Source organism: Lithobates pipiens, unplaced genomic scaffold (assembly GCF_037356315.1).
Source record: "Lithobates pipiens isolate NorthernLeopardFrog02 unplaced genomic scaffold, aLitPip1_a1.2 Scaffold_61, whole genome shotgun sequence".
In the NCBI taxonomy this organism is placed as follows: domain Eukaryota; kingdom Metazoa; phylum Chordata; class Amphibia; order Anura; family Ranidae; genus Lithobates; species Lithobates pipiens.
Genome location: NW_027507883.1, coordinates 2,533,913 through 2,555,367, shown reverse-complemented (window position 1 = coordinate 2,555,367; position 21,455 = coordinate 2,533,913). Strand labels below are relative to the sequence as shown.

The following is a 21,455-nucleotide window of genomic DNA, read 5'->3' as shown; positions in this document are numbered from 1 at the left end:
AGAAGAGCCCCAGGGTTCTGGACACGACCGGCTCATATTTTACTCTGGTTCACATAGGTCATGATAAGCTGGCTCGCTGTGGTCCCAGTTGCTCTCCATGATTACATTTGTCCGAACAGGGCTGCATTAGTTATACTGTACTACATGTCCGAGGTGGGGTTTCTCTCATTTCTGCATGAAACTCTAGGACTCCCCTCTGAGAACCCAGAGTTATCTGGCTGCCTATTTTTTGTTACCATGTAATTGTGACCCTGGGTCATGCTGTATGGTTGACTGTTATATTTATGTTGTTCTACTTATACTTAATAAAAGAATAAAACAAAAAAATAAAAAATAAGTCAATGCCAACAACTTAAAAAAAGCCTATGGCATCGAGAAATCCCAGGTGTTCTCCCATCCAGGTACTAACCAGGTCCCAACCCTGCTTAGCCTCTGAGATCAAATGAGATTTGGCTCTTTCAGGGTGATGCAGCCATAGTAGATTTTTTCAGGCACGCTCAACCCTCTTGACAAACGCCAAGATGGTCACCTTGGGAAACAAACAAAAAAAAACAAGTCAACGCCAACAACATAAAAAGAAGCCTACCGCACCTAGTATTTCCAGACGGTCTCCCATCCAGGTATTAACAAGGCGCGACCCTTTCTAGCCTCTGAGATCAGCGGAGATTGGGCGCTTTCAGGGTGATGTGCCCATAGGCAATCTCTTTGGGCACTCTCATCCCTCTTGAAAAATGCCAAGATAGTCACCCTGGGAAACAAGCGAAAAAAAACAGGTCAACGCCAACAACATAAAAAGAAGACTACGGCACCTAGTATTCCAAGGCCGTCTCCCATTCAAGTACTAACTAGGCCCAACCCTTCTTAGCCTCTGAGATCAGAAGAGATAGGGTGCTTTCAGGGTGATGCGGCTGTAAGTGATCTCTTTAGGCACTCTCAACCCTCTTGACAAATGCCAAGATGATCACTTTGGGAAACAAGCGAAAAAAACAGGTCAACACCAACAACATAAAAATAAGCCTGCGGCATCTGGAAAACCCAGGCGGTCTCCCATCCAGGTACAAACCAGGCCCAACCCTGCTCAGCTTCTGAGACCAAACGAGATTGGGCGCTTTCAGGGTGTTGTGCTCGTAGGCAATTTCTTTGCGCACTCTCAACCCTCTTGACACATGCCAAGATGGTCACCTTGGGAAACAAGGGAAAATAAAACAGGTCAACGCCGACAACATAATGAGAAGCCTACGGCACCTGGTATTCCCAAGCTGTCTCCCATCCAGGTACTAACCAGGCCTATCGCTGCTTAGCCTCCGAGATCAGATGAGATTGGGCTCTTTCAGGGTGATTTGGCCGTAGGCACTCTCTTTGGGCACTCTGAAGCCTCTTGACAAAGGCCAAGATGGTCACCTTGGGAAACAAGCTAAAAAAAACAGGTCAAAGCCAACAACATAAAAAGAAGCCTACGGCATCCAGGCGATCTCCCAATCAAGACACTAACCAGACCAGATCCTTCTATGGCACCTGGTCTTCCCAGGCAGTCTCCCATCCAGGTACAAACCAGGCCTGACGCTGCTTAGCCTCTGAAATCAGATGAGATCGGGTGCTTTCAGGTTGATGTGGCCGTAAGCATTCTCTTCAAGACACGCCCAGCCCTCTTGACAAACGCCAAGATGGTCGCCTTGAGAAACAAGCAAAAAAAACAGGTCAAAGCCAACAACATAAAAAGAAGCCTATGGGCTTACAGCGGACCCTAAGAGATGGGACCCACTAGCTCTGTCATGGTTCGGACGCTGTAATATGAACGCAATGCCACGACTTCTGTATCTACTACAAGCCTTACCTATCAAAATACCCCAGACTTTCTTTCATGCGGTTCGCTCAACCTTTATCAAGTTCCTCTGGCGCGGAAAACATATGCGTATTGGTAGGGCAATGCTGTTGCGACCGAAATTGCGGGGAGGTATTGGCTTCCCGGACCCTGCTCTATATTACACAGCGACGCACATGACACCGGTGGTTGACTGGTGCTGGTGTTCTGCCATATACTGTCCGGCCATGATATAGTGTCTGCGCCGTACTGCGCATGCGCAGTACGGAGCAGACGAAGCAGACGAAGCTTCGGAAAATCTCCGAAGCCGAACGGCGCCTGCGCGGTGAGTGGAGGTGGTAGCCCCACCATCCAAGCGGACATAGGGTTGTGAATATTAGAGGGCCCCTCGCAGGCGAGCTTCGCTCGCCACGCTTCGGGCTCGGCCTCGCTGTGCTCGGCTCTTTTATATTCTTACTCCATGTCCACTTGGATAGTGGGGATAGAACCTGGACTCAGTGCGCAGGCGCCGTTCATGCTCGGCAATTTTCGGAATCTGTGTTGCTGTGTACTGCGCATGCGCAGCACACAGCGGACACTATCCGATGGGGGACCATATGTGATAGGACACCAGCATGGGGAACTGAAGCTATGGGTCAAGCTAGAGCAGGAGATGGTGCGGGTTCCACTGACTGGTCTGCCTTGGGCGGGGAGGCCATTGGAGCCCTGTGTGACTACTCACCCGTTAATTGGCCCCTCGCTCGCCGAGATGGATAGTTTTTTTCACCTTTCCCACCTGACTAACTTCCCTTCTCCTATGACCCCAATTATTGGACATCCTAGATTCCCTCCGGGCCTGTCTGACCAGGCCTTTACCAGGCAAGCCCCGAAAGGGCTTCTGAGAGCAGCCCTATTTCTTGGACCCACGGGCTTGATTCCCATGGGGACCATACTGCTAGAGCAAGTACCTGTTGCATTGGATAGCTGGAGAGCTAGACAGCTAATCCATTTCCTCGGATCACTACCTAACCATTCGTTCTTCTCTAGACAATTCCACCCCTTTGAGGAACTTTGCCTGGATGATGGCCCAGTTCGTGGTTTCCTCTCTAGGTCCTACCAAATCCTTACAGACGCACAATCCTCCACGGATCCACCCTTCCTAGCTAAATGGAAAAGGGACTTACAAACTACATTCTCCAAACCACAGAAGGACAGAATACTCTTTTTCGCCCATAAGTCGTCACTCTGCAGTAAATATCAGGAGATCTCATATAAGCTGATCACACGCTGGTATCGTACACCGGTGGTGTTGGCCAAAATATTCCCCGGTCAATCTGACCGCTGCTGTCGCTGCGGGCAACAGGCTGGCACCATTCTCCACATTTTCTGGGAATGCCCTAAATTACAAACATTCTGGCAGCCTGTCCTGAGACTCATCCACAAGTTCACAGACATTTCCTTAGCCAATGATCCCACAGCAGTTCTTCTCAATCTAACTCCTATGTCGAGAAAGCGTTATCATAAGTCCTTACTTAAACATCTCCTCAATGCAGCTAGGGCCTGTATCCCAAGTCAGTGGAAAGAGCAATCTGCTCCAATGGTGACCCAGTGGTTCGCAAGGGTAAATGATATTGAACGAATGGAAGACCTGACTGCCACAATGAGGGATAAAACGGAGGAGCATGGGAACAGATGGTTCTACTGGACCCAGTTTCGCTTTTCGGAAGAATACCTCCGCGAGACATAGTAAGCTCATGGTGATCGTTGGAGATCGCTGTTCCAAACGTTGGACAGCTGATGAGCTGGTGAGCCGAGGGCGTCTCTTGCTCCCTGGGAGGGGACCCCATCCTATCCACTCTACCCACGACACCCCCTTACCCCTTCTTTTCCTTTTCTGCCATTTCCTTCCCCAATCTTCTCTTTCCCCTTCTCCCTCCTTTCAGTTCTACTATTTCCCTTCTTAACTCAAAAAAGGGAAAAGAAAATGGTATGTTCCGACCCCATTTGACTACTACACAATACTCTTCCCCTATCTATGGATATCTAAACTCTTCGAGGATAGCAGGGCTAGTATCAATAATATTTTACGTGGTAGAGGATCCCAACGAGATGGAGCTTTAATCTCATCTTGATATGACCGCAAAGCTGTACACATGCTATTCTCCTCGGACTTCTTACCATTGGCTCTGATATCCATGCAATATGATAGTTTGTTTGTAACTATTTGTATCACACATTCTGTGAAGTTGCCTTTGCATTGTATGTTGCATACTACTAAATAAAAAAAAATAAAAAAAAGAAGCCTATGGCACCTGGTATTCCCAGGCGGTCTCCCATCCAGGTACTAACCAGGCCCGACACTGTTTAGCATCCGAGATCAGACGAGATTGGGTGCTTTCAGGGTGATGGGGCCGTAGGTAATCTCTTCGGGCACTCTCAACCCTCTTGACATACGCCAAGATGGTCACCTTGGGAAACAAGTGAAAAAAAAAAACAGGTCAAGGCCAACAACATAAAAAGAAGCCTACAGCACCTAGTATTCCCAGGTGGTCTCCAATCCAGGTACTAGCAAGGCCCAACCCTGTTTAGCTTCTGAGATCAGAGGAGATCGGGTGCTTTCAGGGTTATGTGCCCATAGGCAATCTCTTTGGGCATTCTCAACCCTCTTGACAAATGCCAAGATAGTCACCTTGAGATACAAGCGATAAAAAACAGGTCAATGTCAACAACATAAAAAGAAGAATACGGCACCTGGTATTCCAACGCCATCTCCCATCCAGGTACTAACTAGGCCCAACCCTTCTTAGCCTCAGAAAAGAGAATAGATAGGGCTCTTTCAGGGTGATGCTGCTGTAAGCGATCTCTTTGGGCACTCTCAACCCTCTTGACAAATGCCAAGATGGTCACCTTGGGAAACAAGCAAAAAAAAAGAAAACGAATCAACGCCAACAACATAAAAAGAAGCCTACAATAACTGGTAATCTCAGGTGGTCTCCCATCCAGGTACTAACCAGGCCCGACTCTTCTTAGCCTCCAAGATCAGACGAGATTGGGTGCTTTCAGAGTGATGTGGCCATAGGCAATCTCTTCAGGCACTCTCAACCCTCTTGACAAACACCAAGATGGTCACTTTGGGAAATAAGCGAAAAAAAAACAGGTCAACGCCAACAACATAAAAAAAAGTCTACGACACCTGGTATTCCCAGGCGGTCTCCCATCCAGGTACTAACAAGGCCCGACTCTATTAGCCTCCAACATCAAACGAGATCGGGTGCTTTCAGGGTGATGTGCCCGTAGGCAATCTCTTCAGGCACTTTCAACCCTCTTGACAAACGCCAAGATGGTCACCTTGGGAAACAAGCAAAAAAATAAAAATAAGTCGGAAGCTAGAGACAATACGGCCCGAGTCCTCAATTTAATCCATGCGGCGCATGTACAGGGAAGGCCCTTGCTTATGTTGTCAACGGATGCGGAGAAGGCCTTTGACAAGGTGGCCTGGCACTTTATGCAGGCCACCCTGGAACATATAGGTCTTGGCCCCAACATGATGAGCTGGGTAATGTCGCTTTACTCCACGCCATCGGCAGCGGTACGGGTGACCGAGTGGTGCTCGGACTCCATCTTTATGTTGTTCCCCATCACTAATGGGACGAGGCAAGGGTGCTCTCTGTCTCCCCTAATTTTAATTCTGACACTGGAACCACTTATGTGTCACGTTCGGAATGACCCGAATATTACTGGCATATCCAAACCCTCGGCACACCACAAAATTGCGGCGTACGCTGACGATCTAATTTTTTCCGTCTCCAATCCACACATTTTGCTTCCCAAAATACTTGCGTCTCTACAGCGACACGGCAGCCTATCAAACTATAAAAACAATTGCGCCAAGTCGGCTGTATTGAATATATCGGTCCCGGATGGTGAGGCCAAGAGGCTCCGCTCCTCTTTTCCATTCTACTGGGCTGAAAAATCTATACGTTAACTGGGCGTTGACATCGCAGCTTAATTTTGTCCCTCTGCTGGATAGACTGAAATCTAATTTGGGAAACTGGCATGCTTTAACACTGACCTGGTTTGGGCGCTGTAATGCATTCAAAATGATGGCCCTCGCTCGGATCTTATACATGTTCCAGACATTACCGATCCGGTTACCCCCAATTTTTTTCAGACAACTGCAGGTGCTGCTCCGGGACTTTATTTGGGCGCGCAAACTGCCCAAAGCCCATTTGCAATTGCTTGCCAGACCAAAGGACAAGGGGGGTCTGGGTCTCCCAGATCTCAGACAATACTACAGAGTGACTCTGCTAGCGAGAGTCGTTGATTGGCATTGTAATGGCCCACACAAGCAGTGGGTGGAGATGGAGATTGAGGATGGATCCATTCCCCTATTGACCTCCCCGTGGCTCCTGTCCTCCCTACCAAAAGACCTCAGAGGTCACCCCGTAGTGGGAGCTACGTTGGCTGTTGTGCGGAGGTTGTTCCGCTGCACACACATTGCTCCCCTGCCATCACCAATGACTCCGGTTATAGCTAATCCAGACTTCCCACCGGGATTTACCAACAAGAAACTGCGACAGTTGACAGTGGTGGGGAAACAGCGTCTGGGAGAGGTGTGGCCCACGGGAGGGCTCCCGACCACGCAAACTGTCGCCGAGCTTTCTGACCCTCCGCTTGACTTGTTTAGTGCTTATCAACTTTGTCACTTTCTTCTGGCCATACAAAGGGCCCCCTACACTCCTAGAGACCTGACACCCTATGAATCCATCTGTCACAAAAGGGAACCTGTGCGACACACCCTCTCCCTCCTGTACAACCTATTGAGTAGTCAGGAGGAGGAGTCGACCCCCACCATTTATCCACAAATGGGAGAGGGACTTAGGCATCACATTTACCCCACAACAGATAGGGAAGATCCTGACCTTAGTACATAAAGCTTCCATCGCAAACCAATATCAAGATACAAGATAGTCTCACGCTGGTATAGAGTCCCATACCTTCTGAATAAAATGGATAGATCGATCCCGGATGTTTGTTGGAGGTGAAATTCAGATATGGGGACCATGGGACACCTTTTCTGGGCATGCCCGACCTTGAGGAACTTTTGGGTTCCCAGTAGCGTGCCTTCTACACTTGACCGAACAGCCTGTTCGAAAATATAAAAAAATCCTCACGATGCAACTCCTGAATGCCGCCCGGGCCTGCATTCCCGCACTGTGGAGGCAGCCTCAGCCCCCATCCAAGGTGCTGTGGTATTCCAAAGTCAATCATATTCTCCGGATGGAAGAATTGACAGCCACCCTTCACGCGCCCAAATAAAGTCCCGGAGCAGCACCTGCAGTTGTCTGAAAAACAATTGGGGGTAACCGGATCGGTAATGTCTGGAACATGTATAAGATCCGAGGGAGGGCCATCATTTTGAATGCATTACAGCGCCCGAACCAGGTCAGTGTTAAAGCATGCCAGTTTCCCAAATCAGATTTCAGTCTATCCAGGAGAGGGACAAAATTAAGCAGGTACAATTGCGCTAAATCCGCTGCGATGTCAACGCCCAGTTAACGTATAGATTTTTCAGCCCAGTAGAATGGAAAAGAGGAGCGGAGCCTCTTGGCCTCACCATCCGGGACCGATATATTCAATACAGCCGACTTGGCGCAATTGTTTTTATAGTTTGATAGGCTGCCGTGTCGCTGTAGAGACGCAAGTATTTTGGGAAGCAAAATGTGTGGATTGGAGACGGAAAAAATTAGATCGTCAGCGTACGCCGCAATTTTGTGGTGTGCCGAGGGTTTGGATATGCCAGTAATATTCGGGTCATTCCGAACGTGACACATAAGTGGTTCCAGTGTCAGAATTAAAATTAGGGGAGACAGAGAGCACCCCTGCCTCGTCCCATTAGTGATGGGGAAAGAGTCCGAGCACCACTCGGTCACCCGTACCGCTGCCGATGGCGTGGAGTAAAGCGACATTACCCAGCTCATCATGTTGGGGCCAAGACCTATATGTTCCAGGGTGGCCTGCATAAAGTGCCAGGCCACCTTGTCAAAGGCCTTCTCCGCATCCGTTGACAACATAAGCAAGGGCCTTCCCTGTACATGCGCCGCATGGATTAAATTGAGGACTCGGGCCGTATTGTCTCTAGCTTCCGACTTATTTTTATTTTTTTGCTTGTTTCCCAAGGTGACCATCTTGGCGTTTGTCAAGAGGGTTGAAAGTGCCTGAAGAGATTGCCTACGGGCACATCACCCTGAAAGCACCCGATCTCGTTTGATGTTGGAGGCTAATAGAGTCGGGCCTTGTTAGTACCTGGATGGGAGACCGCCTGGGAAAACCAGGTGTCGTAGACTTCTTTTTATGTTGTTGGCGTTGACCTGTTTTTTTTTTGCTTATTTCCCAAAGTGACCATCTTGGTGTTTGTCAAGAGGGTTGAGAGTGCCTGAAGAGATTGCCTATGGCCACATCACTCTGAAAGCACCCAATCTCATCTGATCTTGGAGGCTAAGAAGAGTCGGGCCTGGTTAGTACCTGGATGGGAGACCACCTGGGATTACCAGTTATTGTAGGCTTCTTTTTATGTTGTTGGCGTTGATTCGTTTTCTTTTTTTTGCTTGTTTCCCAAGGTGACCATCTTGGCATTTGTCAAGAGGGTTGAGAGTGCCCAAAGAGATCGCTTACAGCAGCATCACCCTGAAAGAGCCCTATCTATTCTCTTTTCTGAGGCTAAGAAGGGTTGGGCCTAGTTAGTACCTGGATGGGAGATGGCGTTGGAATACCAGGTGCCGTATTCTTCTTTTTATGTTGTTGACATTGACCTGTTTTTTATCGCTTGTATCTCAAGGTGACTATCTTGGCATTTGTCAAGAGGGTTGAGAATGCCCAAAGAGATTGCCTGTGGGCACATAACCCTGAAAGCACCCGATCTCCTCTGATCTCAGAAGCTAAACAGGGTTGGGCCTTGCTAGTACCTGGATTGGAGACCACCAGGGAATACTAGGTGCTGTAGGCTTCTTTTTATGTTGTTGGCCTTGACCTGTTTTTTTTTCACTTGTTTCCCAAGGTGACCATCTTGGCGTATATCAAGAGGGTTGAGAGTGCCCGAAGAGATTACCTACGGCCCCATCACCCTGAAAGCACCCAATCTCGTCTGATCTCGGATGCTAAACAGTGTCGGGCCTGGTTAGTACCTGGATGGGAGACCGCCTGGGAATACCAGGTGCCATAGGCTTCTTTTTTTAAATTTTTTTTTATTTAGTAGTATGCAACATACAATGCAAAGGCAACTTCACAGAATGTGTGATACAAATAGTTACAAACAAACGATCATATTGTATGGATATCAGAGCCAATGGTAAGAAGTCCGAGGAGAATAGCATGTGTACAGCTTTGCGGTCATATCAAGATGAGATTAAAGCTCCATCTCGTTGGGATCCTCTACCACGTAAAATATTATTGATACTAGCCCTGCTATCCTCGAAGAGTTTAGATATCCATAGATAGGGGAAGAGTATTGTGTAGTAGTCAAATGGGGTCGGAACATACCATTTTCTTTTCCCTTTTTTGAGTTAAGAAGGGAAATAGTAGAACTGAAAGGAGGGAGAAGGGGAAAGAGAAGATTGGGGAAGGAAATGGCAGAAAAGGAAAAGAAGGGGTAAGGGGGTGTCGTGGGTAGAGTGGATAGGATGGGGTCCCCTCCCAGGGAGCAAGAGACGCCCTCGGCTCACCAGCTCATCAGCTGTCCAACGTTTGGAACAGCGATCTCCAACGATCACCATGAGCTTACTATGTCTCGCGGAGGTATTCTTCCGAAAAGCGAAACTGGGTCCAGTAGAACCATCTGTTCTCATGCTCCTCCGTTTTATCCCTCATTGTGGCAGTCAGGTCTTCCATTCGTTCAATATCATTTACCCTTGCGAACCACTGGGTCACCATTGGAGCAGATTGCTCTTTCCACTGACTTGGGATACAGGCCCTAGCTGCATTGAGGAGATGTTTAAGTAAGGACTTATGATAACGCTTTCTCAACATAGGAGTTAGATTGAGAAGAACTGCTGTGGGATCATTGGCTAAGGAAATGTCTGTGAACTTGTGGATGAGTCTCAGGACAGGCTGCCAGAATGTTTGTAATTTAGGGCATTCCCAGAAAATGTGGAGAATGGTGCCAGCCTGTTGCCCGCAGCGACAGCAGCGGTCAGATTGACCGGGGAATATTTTGGCCAACACCACCGGTGTACGATACCAGCGTGTGATCAGCTTATATGAGATCTCCTGATATTTACTGCAGAGTGACGACTTATGGGCGAAAAAGAGTATTCTGTCCTTCTGTGGTTTGGAGAATGTAGTTTGTAAGTCCCTTTTCCATTTAGCTAGGAAGGGTGGATCCGTGGAGGATTGTGCGTCTGTCAGGATTTGGTAGGACCTAGAGAGGGAACCACGAACTGGGCCATCATCCAGGCAAAGTTCCTCGAAGGGGTGGAATTGTCTAGAGAAGAACGAATGGTTAGGTAGTGATCCGAGGAAATGGATTAGCTGTCTAGCTCTCCAGCTATCCAATGCAACAGGTACTTGCTCTAGCAGTATGGTCCCCATGGGAATCAAGCCCGTGGGTCCAAGAAATAGGGCTGCTCTCAGAAGCCCTTTTGGGGCTTGCCTGGTAAAGGCCTGGTCAGACAGGCCCGGAGGGAATCTAGGATGTCCAATAATTGGGGTCATAGGAGAAGGGAAGTTAGTCAGGTGGGAAAGGTGAAAAAAACTATCCATCTCGGCGAGCGAGGGGCCAATTAACGGGTGAGTAGTCACACAGGGCTCCAATGGCCTCCCCGCCCAAGGCAGACCAGTCAGTGGAACCCGCACCATCTCCTGCTCTAGCTTGACCCATAGCTTCAGTTCCCCATGCCGGTGTCCTATCACATATGGTCCCCCATCGGATAGTGTCCGCTGTGTGCTGCGCATGCGCAGTACACAGCAACACAGATTCCGAAAATTGCCGAGCATGAACGGCGCCTGCGCACTGAGTCCAGTTTCTATCCCCACTATCCAAGTGGACATAGAGTAAGAATATAAAAGAGCCGAGCGCAGCGAGGCTGAGCCCGAAGCGTGGCGAGCTAAGCTCGCCTGCGAGGGGCCCTCTAATATTCACAACCCTATGTCCACTTGCATGGTGGGGCTACCACCTCCACTCACCGCGCAGGCGCCGTTCGGCTTCGGAGATTTTCCGAAGCTTCGTCTGCTCCGTACTGCGCATGCGCAGTACGGCGCAGACACTATATCATGGCCGGACAGTATATGGCAGAACACCAGCACCAGTCAACTTGATAAAGGTTGAGCGATCCGCATGAAAGAAAGTCTGGGGTATTTTGATAGGTAAGGCTTGTAGTAGATACAGAAGTCGTGGCATTGCGTTCATATTACAGCGTCCGAACCATGACAGAGCTAGTGGGTCCCATCTCTTAGGGTCCGCTGTAAGCCCATAGGCTTCTTTTTATGTTGTTGGCTTTGACCTGTTTTTTTTGCTTGTTTCTCAAGGCGACCATCTTGGCGTTTGTCAAGAGGGTTGGGCGTGTCTTGAAGAGAATGCTTACGGCCACATCAACCTGAAAGCACCCGATCTCGTCTGATTTCAGAGGCTAAGCAGCGTCAGGCCTGGTTTGTACCTGGATGGGAGACTGCCTGGGAAGACCAGGTGCCATAGAAGGATCTGGTCTGGTTAGTGTCTTGATTGGGAGATCGCCTGGGAATACTGGATGCCGTAGGCTTCTTTTTATGTTGTTGGCTTTGACCTGTTTTTTTTAGCTTGTTTCCCAAGGTGACCATCTTGGCCTTTGTCAAGAGGCTTCAGAGTGCCCAAAGAGAGTGCCTACGGCCAAATCACCCTGAAAGAGCCCAATCTCATCTGATCTCGGAGGCTAAGCAGCGATGGGCCTGGTTAGTACCTGGATGGGAGACAGCTTGGGAATACCAGGTGCCGTAGGCTTCTCATTATGTTGTCGGCGTTGACCTGTTTTATTTTCCCTTGTTTCCCAAGGTGACCATCTTGGCATGTGTCAAGAGGGTTGAGAGTGCACAAAGAAATTGCCTATGAGCACAACACCCTGAAAGCGCCCAATCTCGTTTGGTCTCAGAAGCTAAGCAGGGTTGGGCCTGGTTTGTACCTGGATGGGAGACCGCCTGGGTTTTCCAGATGCCGCAGGCTTATTTTTATGTTGTTGGTGTTGACCTGTTTTTTCGCTTGTTTCCCAAAGTGATCATCTTGGCATTTGTCAAGAGGGTTGAGAGTGCCTAAAGAGATCGCTTACAGCCGCATCACCCTGAAAGCACCCTATCTCTTCTGATCTCAGAGGCTAAGAAGGGTTGGGCCTAGTTAGTACTTGAATGGGAGACGGCCTTGGAATACTAGGTGCCGTAGTCTTCTTTTTATGTTGTTGGCGTTGACCTGTTTTTTTTCGCTTGTTTCCCAGGGTGACTATCTTGGCATTTTTCAAGAGGGATGAGAGTGCCCAAAGAGATTGCCTATGGGCACATCACCCTGAAAGCGCCCAATCTCCGCTGATCTCAGAGGCTAGAAAGGGTCGTGCCTTGTTAATACCTGGATGGGAGACCGTCTGGAAATACTAGGTGCGGTAGGCTTCTTTTTATGTTGTTGGCGTTGACTTGTTTTTTTTTATTTGTTTCCCAAGGTGACCATCTTGGCGTTTGTCAAGAGGGTTGAGCGTGCCTGAAAAAATCTACTATGGCTGCATCACCCTGAAAGAGCCAAATCTCATTTGATCTCAGAGGCTAAGCCGGGTTGGGACCTGGTTAGTACCTGGATGGGAGAACGCCTGGGATTTCTCGATGCCATAGGCTTTTTTTAAGTTGTTGGCATTGACTTATTTTTATTTTTTTTGTTTTATTCTTTTATTAAGTATAAGTAGAACAACATAAATATAACAGTCAACCATACAGCATGACCCAGGGTCACAATTACATGGTAACAAAAAATAGGCAGCCAAATAATTCTGGGTTCTCAGAGGGGAGTCCTAGAGTTTCATGCAGAAATGAGAGAAACCCCACCTCGGACATGTAGTACAGTATAACTAATGCAGCCCTGTTCGGACAAATGTAATCATGGAGAGCAACTGGGACCACAGCGAGCCAGCTTATCATGACCTATGTGAACCAGAGTAAAACATGAGCCGGTCGTGACTTTGGAATACCACAGCACCTTGGATGGGGGGCTGAGGCTGCCTCCACAGTGTGGGAATGCAGGCCCGGGCGGCGTTGAGGAGTTGCATCGGGAGGGTTTTTTTGTATTTTCGAACAGGCTGTTCGGTCAAGTGTAGAAGGCACGCTGCTGGGTTGTCTGCGATATCTACATTTCTGAGAGTTTTTATCGTCTCGGTCACCTCCACCCAAAAGTTCCTCAAGGCCGGGCATGCCCAGAAAATGTGTCCCATGGTCCCCGTATCTGAATTGCACCTCCAACAAACATCCGGGATCAATCTATTCATTTTATTCAGAAGGTATGGGACTCTATACCAGCGTGAGACTATCTTGTATCCTGATTCTTGATATTGGTTTGCGATGGAAGCTTTATGTACTAATGTCAGGATCTTGCCTATCTGTTGTGGGGTAAATGTGATGCCAAACTCCCTCTCCCATTTGTGGATAAATGGTGGGGTCGACTCCTCCTCCTGACTACTTAATAGGTTGTACAGGAGGGAGAGGGTGTGTCGCACAGGTTCCTTTTTGTGACAGATGGATTCATAGGGTGTCAGGTCTCTAGGAGTGTAGGGGGCCCTTTGTATGGCCAGAAGAAAGTGATGAAGTTGATAAGCACTAAACAAGTCAAGCGGAGGGTCAGAAAGCTTGGCGACAGTTTGCGTGGTCGGGAGCCCTCCCGAGGGCCACACCTCTCCCAGACGCTGTTTCCCCACCACTGTCAACTGTCGCAGTTTCTTGTTGGTAAATCCCGGTGGGAAGTCTGGATTACCTATAACCGGAGTCATTGGTGACGGCAGGGGAGCAATGTGTGTGCAGCGGAACAACCTCCGCACAACAGCCAACGTAGCTCCCACTACGGGGTGATCTCTGAGGTCTTTTGGTAGGGAGGACAGGAGCCACGGGGAGGTCAATAGGGGAATGGATCCATCCTCAATCTCCATCTCCACCCACTGCTTGTGTGGGCCATTACAATGCCAATCAACGACTCTCGCTAGCAGAGTCACTCTGTAGTATTGTCTCAGATCTGGGAGACCCAGACCCCCCTTGTCCTTTGGTCTGGGAAGCAATTGCAAACGGGCTCTGGGCAGTTTGCGCGGCCAAATAAAGTCCCGGAGCAGCACCTGCAGTTGTCTGAAAAAAATTGGGGGTAACCGGATCGGTAATGTCTGGAACAAGTATAAAATCCGCGGGAGGGCCGTCATTTTGAATGCATTACAGCGCCTGAACCAGGTCAGTGTTAAAGCATGCCAGTTTTCCAAATCAGATTTCAGTCTATTCAGGAGAGGGACAAAATTAAGCGGGTACAATTGCGCCAAATCCGCTGCGATGTCAACGCCCAGGTAACGTATAGATTTTTCAGCTCAGTAGAATGGAAAAGCGGAGCGTAGCCTCTTGGCCTCACCATCCGGGACCGATATATTCAATACAGCCAAAGGTGCAATTGATTTTATAGTTTGATAGGCTGCCGTATCGCCGGAGAGCCGCGAGTATATTGGGAAGCGAAATGTGTGGATTGGAGACGAAAGAAATTAGATCGTTAGCGTACGCCGCAATTTTGTGGTGTGCCGAGGGTTTGGATATGCCAGTAATATTCGGGTCATTCCGAACGTGACACATAAGTGGTTCCAGTGTCAGAATAAAAATTAGGGGAGACAGAGGACACCCCTGCCTCATCCCATTAGTGATGGGGAAAGAGTCCGAGCACTCTGAAAGCACCCAATCTCGTCTGATCTTGGAGGCTAAGAAGAGTCAGGCCTGGTTAGTACCTGGATGGGAGACCACCTGGGAATACCAGTTATTGTAGGCTTCTTTTTATGTTGCTGGCCTTGATTCGTTTTTTTTTTTTTCGCTTGTTTCCCAAGGTGACCATCTTGGCATTTGTCAAGAGGGTTGAGAGTGCCCAAAGAGTTCGCTTACAGCAGCATCACCCTGAAAGAGCCCTATCTCTTCTCATCTCTGAGGCTAAGAAGGGTTGGGCCTAGTTAGTCCCTGGATGGGAGATGGCTTTGGAATACCAGGTGCCGTAGTCTTCTTTTTATGTTGTTGACATTGACCTGTTTTTTTTTCGCTTGTTTCCCAAGGTGACTATCTTGGCATTTGTCAAGAGGGTTGAGAGTGCCCAAAGAGATTGCCTATGGGCACATAAGCCTGAAAGCGCCCCAATCTCCTCTGATCTCAGAGGCTAAACAGGGTCGGGCCTTGCTAGTACCTGGATTGGAGACCACCTGGGAATACTAGGTGCTGGAGGCTTATTTTTATGTTGTTGGCATTGACTTGTTTTTTTGTTTTTTTGTTTACCAAGGTGACCATCTTGGTGTTTGTCAAGAGGGTTGAGAGTGCTTGAAGAGCTCGCCTATGGCCACATAACCCTGAAAGCACCAGATCTCGTCTGATCTCAGAGACTAAACAGGGTCGGGCCTTGTTAATACCTGGATGGGAGACCACCTGGGAATACTAGGTGCTGTAGACTTCTTCTCATGTTGTTGGCATTGACTTGATTTTTTTGTTTGTTTCCCAAGGTGACCATATTGGCGTTAGTCAAGGTTGAGAGTGCCTGAAGAAATCTCCTACGGCCACACCACCCTGAAAGAGCCCAATCTCATCTGATCTCAGAGGCTAAGCAGGGTTGGGACCAGTTTAGTACCTGGATGGGAGACCGCCTGGGATTTCCAGGTGCCGTAGGCTTCTTTTTATGTTGTGGCCATTGACCTATTTTTTTCCGCTTGTTTCCAAGGTGACCATCTTGGTGTTTGTCAAGAGAGTTGAGAGTGCCTGAAGATATTGGCTACGGCCACATCACCCTGAATCTGTTCCATCTCATCTGATCTTGGAGGCTAAGCAGGGTCCGGCCTGGTTAATGCCTGGATGGGAGACCGCCTGGGAATACCAGGTGTCGTAGGCTTCTTTTTTTTTCAAATATAATTTTTTCTCCAAATAGGGGAAGACGGTCCCCCAAGTACATAATGCAACAGAGAAATACAGAGCAAAAAGCAGCTGAACAATACTTGATACAGGTATATTCGCAACTGTGAGTCTGCCTTCCATCAATCACAATGATTCGAGGCACGGATAAAGTACTGTACCAAGATCCAGGGTCACACAAACCCCAGGTCCCTCCGGCATAATCCATCCAGAGGGGGGTGTGGGGCCGTCATTCCCAATTTTCCACTCTTTCCAAAAGAGAGAGGGGGTGAGAGATAGGGGAGGAAGGCCGAAAAGAGAAGGGTTGAAAGATCAGAAAAGGAGAAGAGGGGACGAGACACGATGGCAGCCACTGTCCAAGGGGCCAGTCAAGGAAAGCTCAGAGCACTAAGGCGATAGCAGGCGACATCCTTCTAGCGAGAATATAAAGGTATTCCAGATGTCTCAGGTTTGTTTAAAAAATTCTTGTTTACCTTGTGATGTGAGGATCAAGTCCTCCATTTTTTTTAATGTCCTCTATTTTCCTAAGCCAGTGAGTAATGAAAGGGGGGGAACATTTTTTCCAATAGAGAGGGATGCAGGATTTCGCCGCATTAATCACATGCCGTAAAATAGATTTTTTTGTACTTCTTAATGGGAATCTGTGAATGGTACAAGAGAAAGAATGCAGCCTCTTCCTGGATGGAGAAGTCTGTGAATTTTTGTGTCATGCATCGGATCTCTGTCCAGAAGTCCACCAAGCTGAGGCAGGACCAAAAAATGTGCAGCAACGTGCCCTCTTCTTATCCACACCTCCAGCATATGTTCGAGGAAGAGGGGAAACATTTCTGCAGCTTTGATGGTGTCAAATACCACCTGGTGAGAAGTTTAAAATTCGTCTCCTGTATCTTCGTGCACAGCGACATTTTGAGAGCCAAAGTGATAATGCGTTGTCTCTGTGCTGGGGAAAATTAGCAATTAAGGTCCTTTTCCCAGTTGGCCAGACAGGTTAAGTGTGGGTAATCTGTTTGAGAGAGAATGTGGGCCAAAGGGCCTTCGCTCCTGCATAGAGTCTCAAACTCCGTCTGAGGGCGGGCGAACGTTTGAGGATTGGGGATGGAAAGGAGAAAATGATGTTGTTGCGCCGCTCTCCAAAAAGGCAGTTGGAAAAGCCCTGTCGGATCTGTTAGGGTTGAGAAAGAAGGCCATTTTCCATCAATGACGAATTTAGACGCATTGTCTAGGTTGGAATTTCTAAGTGGGTCCCCAGTTCAAAGGTTGGATGGCCACGTATAGGGAATAGGGCGGAAGTCAAAGACGTGAGTGTGTTTTGGGTAGCGATCAGGTGACTGACTTTCAACTAAGCCCCTATAGTGGGATGTGACATAAATTCTGTGGGTAAATACTTATAGCACCACATGGCGCTTCTTAGCGGGATTCGGGAGTGAGCTTAGAAAGTTTGTTTCGATTCCAGTCCAATACACGCCCCAGATGGGAGGCCAGGTAGTAGCGTCGCAAGTTAGGGAGAACCAACCCTCCCTGTTGTTTAGACAATGTCAGCTGTGACCGCTTAAGTCTGGGATTTTTGTGGGCCCAGTTAAATTGAGTGAGCAAGGATTGAGCTTGCTTAAAAAACAGGACTGGAATCTGGATCGGGAGAGCTTGGAAAAGATAAGTAAATTTAGGGAGTATGTTCATTTTAATGAGATTGCATCTGCTGAACCAGGAATGGAGGCCAGAATGCCACCCGTGAAGCAAACTGCGGATCTTAGTGACAAGGGGTGGGGGGAATTTCAACATAAACGTACGCGCGATGTCCGGTGGAATGTAAGTACGTGAGTATATCTTACTTATCCATGCCAGCATCCGTTCACTCAGACCTATATGGCAAAGGACCGAGAACATTAATGTCCATTTGACCCGATCAAAAGCCTTCTCGGCATCAGTACTCATGAAAAGACAAGGGGTCCCAGATGACTTTGCTTTACGGATCAGGGTAAGCACCTTAGTGGTGTTGTCTCTATCTTCCCTGGTGGGAATAAAACCTAACTGGTCAATATGTATAAGGGACTACAAGTGATGTGCCAATCACGTGGTGAGGAGTTAGAGAATAGTTTTAGGTCCGAATTTTGGAGGGAAATGGGTCTGTAGCTCCCACATAGGCCCGGGTCTTTGCCCTCCTTAGGTATCAACGAGATGTGGGCTCTAAGGGTATCCTCAGGAAAATCCCCATTTGAGCTCAGAGTATTAAATAAATTCACCAAGCGCGGGCCGAGAATAGGGAGGAAGGTCTTAAAGTATTGTGCGGTATATCCGTCAGGGCCCGGAGCCTTACCCACCTTCGGAGGTCCCACGGCCGTCTGGACTTCTTCCAGTGTGATCGGGTCCTTCAAGTACTCCCGTGATTCCGATGAGAGGGTTGGTAGACCAGAACCGGTTACATATCTGTCTATATAGTCCTGTCCAGACCCTGAATCGGGCAGGTTGTAGAGATCAGAGTAACATTTTTCAAAGACTTCAACTATTTGGGTTGGGGTAGAGGCCCTCTGGCCATTCTCATCTATCAACTGTGGTATGTAAGAGCCAGATTTCAACTCCTTTACCGACCTGGCTAAGATTTTTCTGCATTTGTCCTCTGACTCCTACGTCAGTTTACGACAAAACTGGAGTGCCGCTTTCGCTTTATAATGGAGTAGGACAGCAATATGGGTATGGAGTGTCCCCAATTCAATCTCTAAGGTCCGTAAGGGAGTATGTTTATGTTTCGCTTCCACAGAGGCAAGTTCACGAAACAGATTAGCAAGCTGTTCCTGATAAGTACCCTGCGGAGTACTGACTTGTGAGCCTCCCAAATTATCCCCGGGTCACAGTCCTGCTTTAGTTTTCTTGGAAATAAAGGTCCAATTCCCTGGTCACATCTGCTAAAACTTCCGGTATCTGGATGAGGCTCTCATTAAGGTGCCAGAATAGAGACCTAGGTGAGGGGTAGGGAGTGAGGAGCAAGAGGCAGAAGTGTCAACCGATGGCGAAAGGGGACATTAAAGTCCCCACCTAATATCAATTGGCCCTCCCGAAAGTCACATAATCTGTGCAGGGTAGTTCTGAGGAACGTGTCTTGGTGATCATTGGGAGCGTACACAGTGGCAAATGTAAAAAGGCGCTCTCCAATGTGGCCCCTAAGAAAAAGATATTGGCCCCCAGGGTCCACCAGAGAATCCTGGAGAACCCAGGGGAGCCTGCTAGAGATCAGAATGGAGAGGAGGGGTTAGTAGAGTGGTAGACCTTAGGGAAGGATCTCGACCATAGAAAGGGGAGGCTAGTATTTTTAAAATGTGTTTCTTGTATAAAGGCCACATCAGTACAGGATGTGTTCAGTTTTCCCAGGAGGATCCACCGTTTTTCAGGGGAGTTCAGTCCCTTAACGTTTAGAGAGGTGACCTTGACTGAGTCTCCCATCGCTCCTCGGGGAGGGGGAGGGGGACGTCAGAGAAAAGCAAAGAAAGTTGAACCAAGGTAGGTTTTGGGTAGGTAATGCATGGCGGGAACTAAGGGGGAGAAAGGAAGGGCAAATGGAAGGAAAGGTAAAGGGAAAAAGAGGCCGGGCACCTCAACCCCAGGGGGAGAGGGAAATTAAGGGTTGTCCGCACTCAACAGTACAGGAAGGGTATACTAAAACAGCACAATTATGCTATAGCGCTTACCAGATGTACACTGGGTTTAAAGCGCTGTCCTACTTGGGTTATTGGGTAGACAGGTCGGAGAGGGAGCCCCCGAATCCTAGTCCCCCCAGTCCCGGCAGTGGTAAATGTCACGTCTGATACCGGTATGCAAATAAAAGACAATCAGTAACATCAAAGAAACAAAAAACAATAGTATAACCAAAACAGAGGTAGAGCATATAACTGTCAGCACTGAGGGGTCTCCTCGGCTCGCCCTAAACATAGGCATGCACGAGGGAGCCCGTCACAACAGAAAAGGCATCACAGAATGGGATCCACCACCCCCCGTCCCATACCCCTAAAGTACATGCAGTCCCCGAACAAATGCATTTCTCCCTTTGGCAGATTGTCCTCTCCTTACCCCCTCTCCCCCGTCCACGCCCCGGGGGGAAAAGGGGCAGGGAAGGGGGGAAAGGGGGAGTGGAAGGGGGGAAAGGGGGAGTGGAAGGGGGAAAGGGGGAGGGAAAGGAGGGAAGGGAAGGGTGGGAAGGGGGGAAGGGAGGGGGGAAACAGGGGAGAGGGGACAAACATGCAGAAATGTCAAGTCCTTTAGCGCACTCCCACCAGCAAACACCCGGACCCCATAAATTTCAACTCCTCCCCTCCATGGTCACCACATCAAGATGAAAGAGGAGCAGCCCTGGTCGGTGCATGGAAAATCCGGCAGGCAAGGGGCTGGTGCCACCATCCCTCCATCCAATGGGAGGCTTCACCCGAGCAGCAGTCCTGGGGCCCGCCAATTAGTGTCTCTCCTGCATCGCCATCGGGGGCTGTGTAGAGAATCCAGAGGGAGGCTGGGACCGCCCAAACAGTAAGGGGTAAATCCTCCAGGGGGGTCCAGAGTCACCCTGGAGGGAAGCAGTGTCTCATACCAATAGGCTCAATAAATAAGTCATCCAGGGTCCCCGAAAGCTGCAGAAGGCAATGTCGGCAAAGAGTAGGTGGGAGCCAGAGGGGGGGACAAGGGGCACATCCAGGGGGAGGGGACACATATGCGGGAATGTCAAGCCCTTCCAGTACAGCGCATTAGGTATCACTCAGACCCCCCAAAGTGCAACTCCCCCATCTAAGGTGAAGACTCCAGAAGGGAAGATGAGCCGCCCTGGTCTGTACATGAAAGAACCTGCTGCCAAGGGGTTGGGGCCATCATCCCTTCCTCCAATGGGAGATGCCACCGGAATGAAAGCCCCGTGTCCTGTCAAGTGGTGCCCCTCTGACAATGTCGTTGTGGTATACAGTGACTACAAGTAGTATTCAACCCCCTGCAGATTTAGCAGGTTTGATAAGATGCAAATAAGTTAGAGCCTTCAAACTTTAAACAAGAGCAGGATTTATTAACAGATGCATAAATCTTACAAACCAAAAAGTTATGTTGCTCAGTTAAATTTTAATAAATTTTAAACATAAAAGTGTGGGTCAATTATTATTCAACCCCTATGTTTAATATTTAGTGGAATAACCCTTGTTTGCAATTACAGCTAATAATTGTCTTTTATAAGACCTGATCAGGCCGGCACAGGTCTCTGGAGTTATCTTGGCCCACTCCTCCATGCAGATCTTCTCCAAGTTATCTAGGTTCTTTGGGTGTCTCATGTGGACTTTAATCTTGAGCTCCTTCCACAAGTTTTCAATTGGGTTAAGGTCAGGAGACTGACTAGGCCACTGCAACACCTTGATTTTTTCCCTCTTGAACCAGGCCTTGGTTTTCTTGGCTGTGTGCTTTGAGTCGTTGTCTTGTTGGAAGATGAAATGACGACCCATCTTAAGGTCCTTGATGGAGGAGCGGAGGTTCTTGGCCAAAATCTCCAGGTAGGCCGTGCTATCCATCTTCCCAT

At 48.6% G+C, this 21,455-nt stretch overlaps 10 pseudogenes; 6 read left to right on the top strand and 4 right to left on the bottom strand.

The window, feature by feature from the left end:
* Window positions 1-1,233: 1,233 nt before the first annotated feature.
* On the bottom strand, window positions 1,234-1,352 carry LOC143958452 (5S ribosomal RNA; annotated as a pseudogene).
* Window positions 1,353-4,101: 2,749 nt separating this feature from the next.
* LOC143958814 (5S ribosomal RNA) lies at window positions 4,102-4,220 on the bottom strand (annotated as a pseudogene).
* Window positions 4,221-4,322: 102 nt separating this feature from the next.
* On the bottom strand, window positions 4,323-4,441 carry LOC143958478 (5S ribosomal RNA; annotated as a pseudogene).
* Window positions 4,442-4,763: 322 nt separating this feature from the next.
* On the bottom strand, window positions 4,764-4,882 carry LOC143958516 (5S ribosomal RNA; annotated as a pseudogene).
* A 3,366-nt stretch (window positions 4,883-8,248) lies between these two features.
* LOC143958375 (5S ribosomal RNA) lies at window positions 8,249-8,367 on the top strand (annotated as a pseudogene).
* A 321-nt stretch (window positions 8,368-8,688) lies between these two features.
* On the top strand, window positions 8,689-8,807 carry LOC143958645 (5S ribosomal RNA; annotated as a pseudogene).
* Window positions 8,808-8,907: 100 nt separating this feature from the next.
* Window positions 8,908-9,026, top strand: LOC143958802 (5S ribosomal RNA; annotated as a pseudogene).
* Window positions 9,027-11,652: 2,626 nt separating this feature from the next.
* LOC143958345 (5S ribosomal RNA) lies at window positions 11,653-11,771 on the top strand (annotated as a pseudogene).
* A 3,580-nt stretch (window positions 11,772-15,351) lies between these two features.
* Window positions 15,352-15,470, top strand: LOC143958584 (5S ribosomal RNA; annotated as a pseudogene).
* A 95-nt stretch (window positions 15,471-15,565) lies between these two features.
* On the top strand, window positions 15,566-15,685 carry LOC143958446 (5S ribosomal RNA; annotated as a pseudogene).
* Window positions 15,686-21,455: the final 5,770 nt, after the last annotated feature.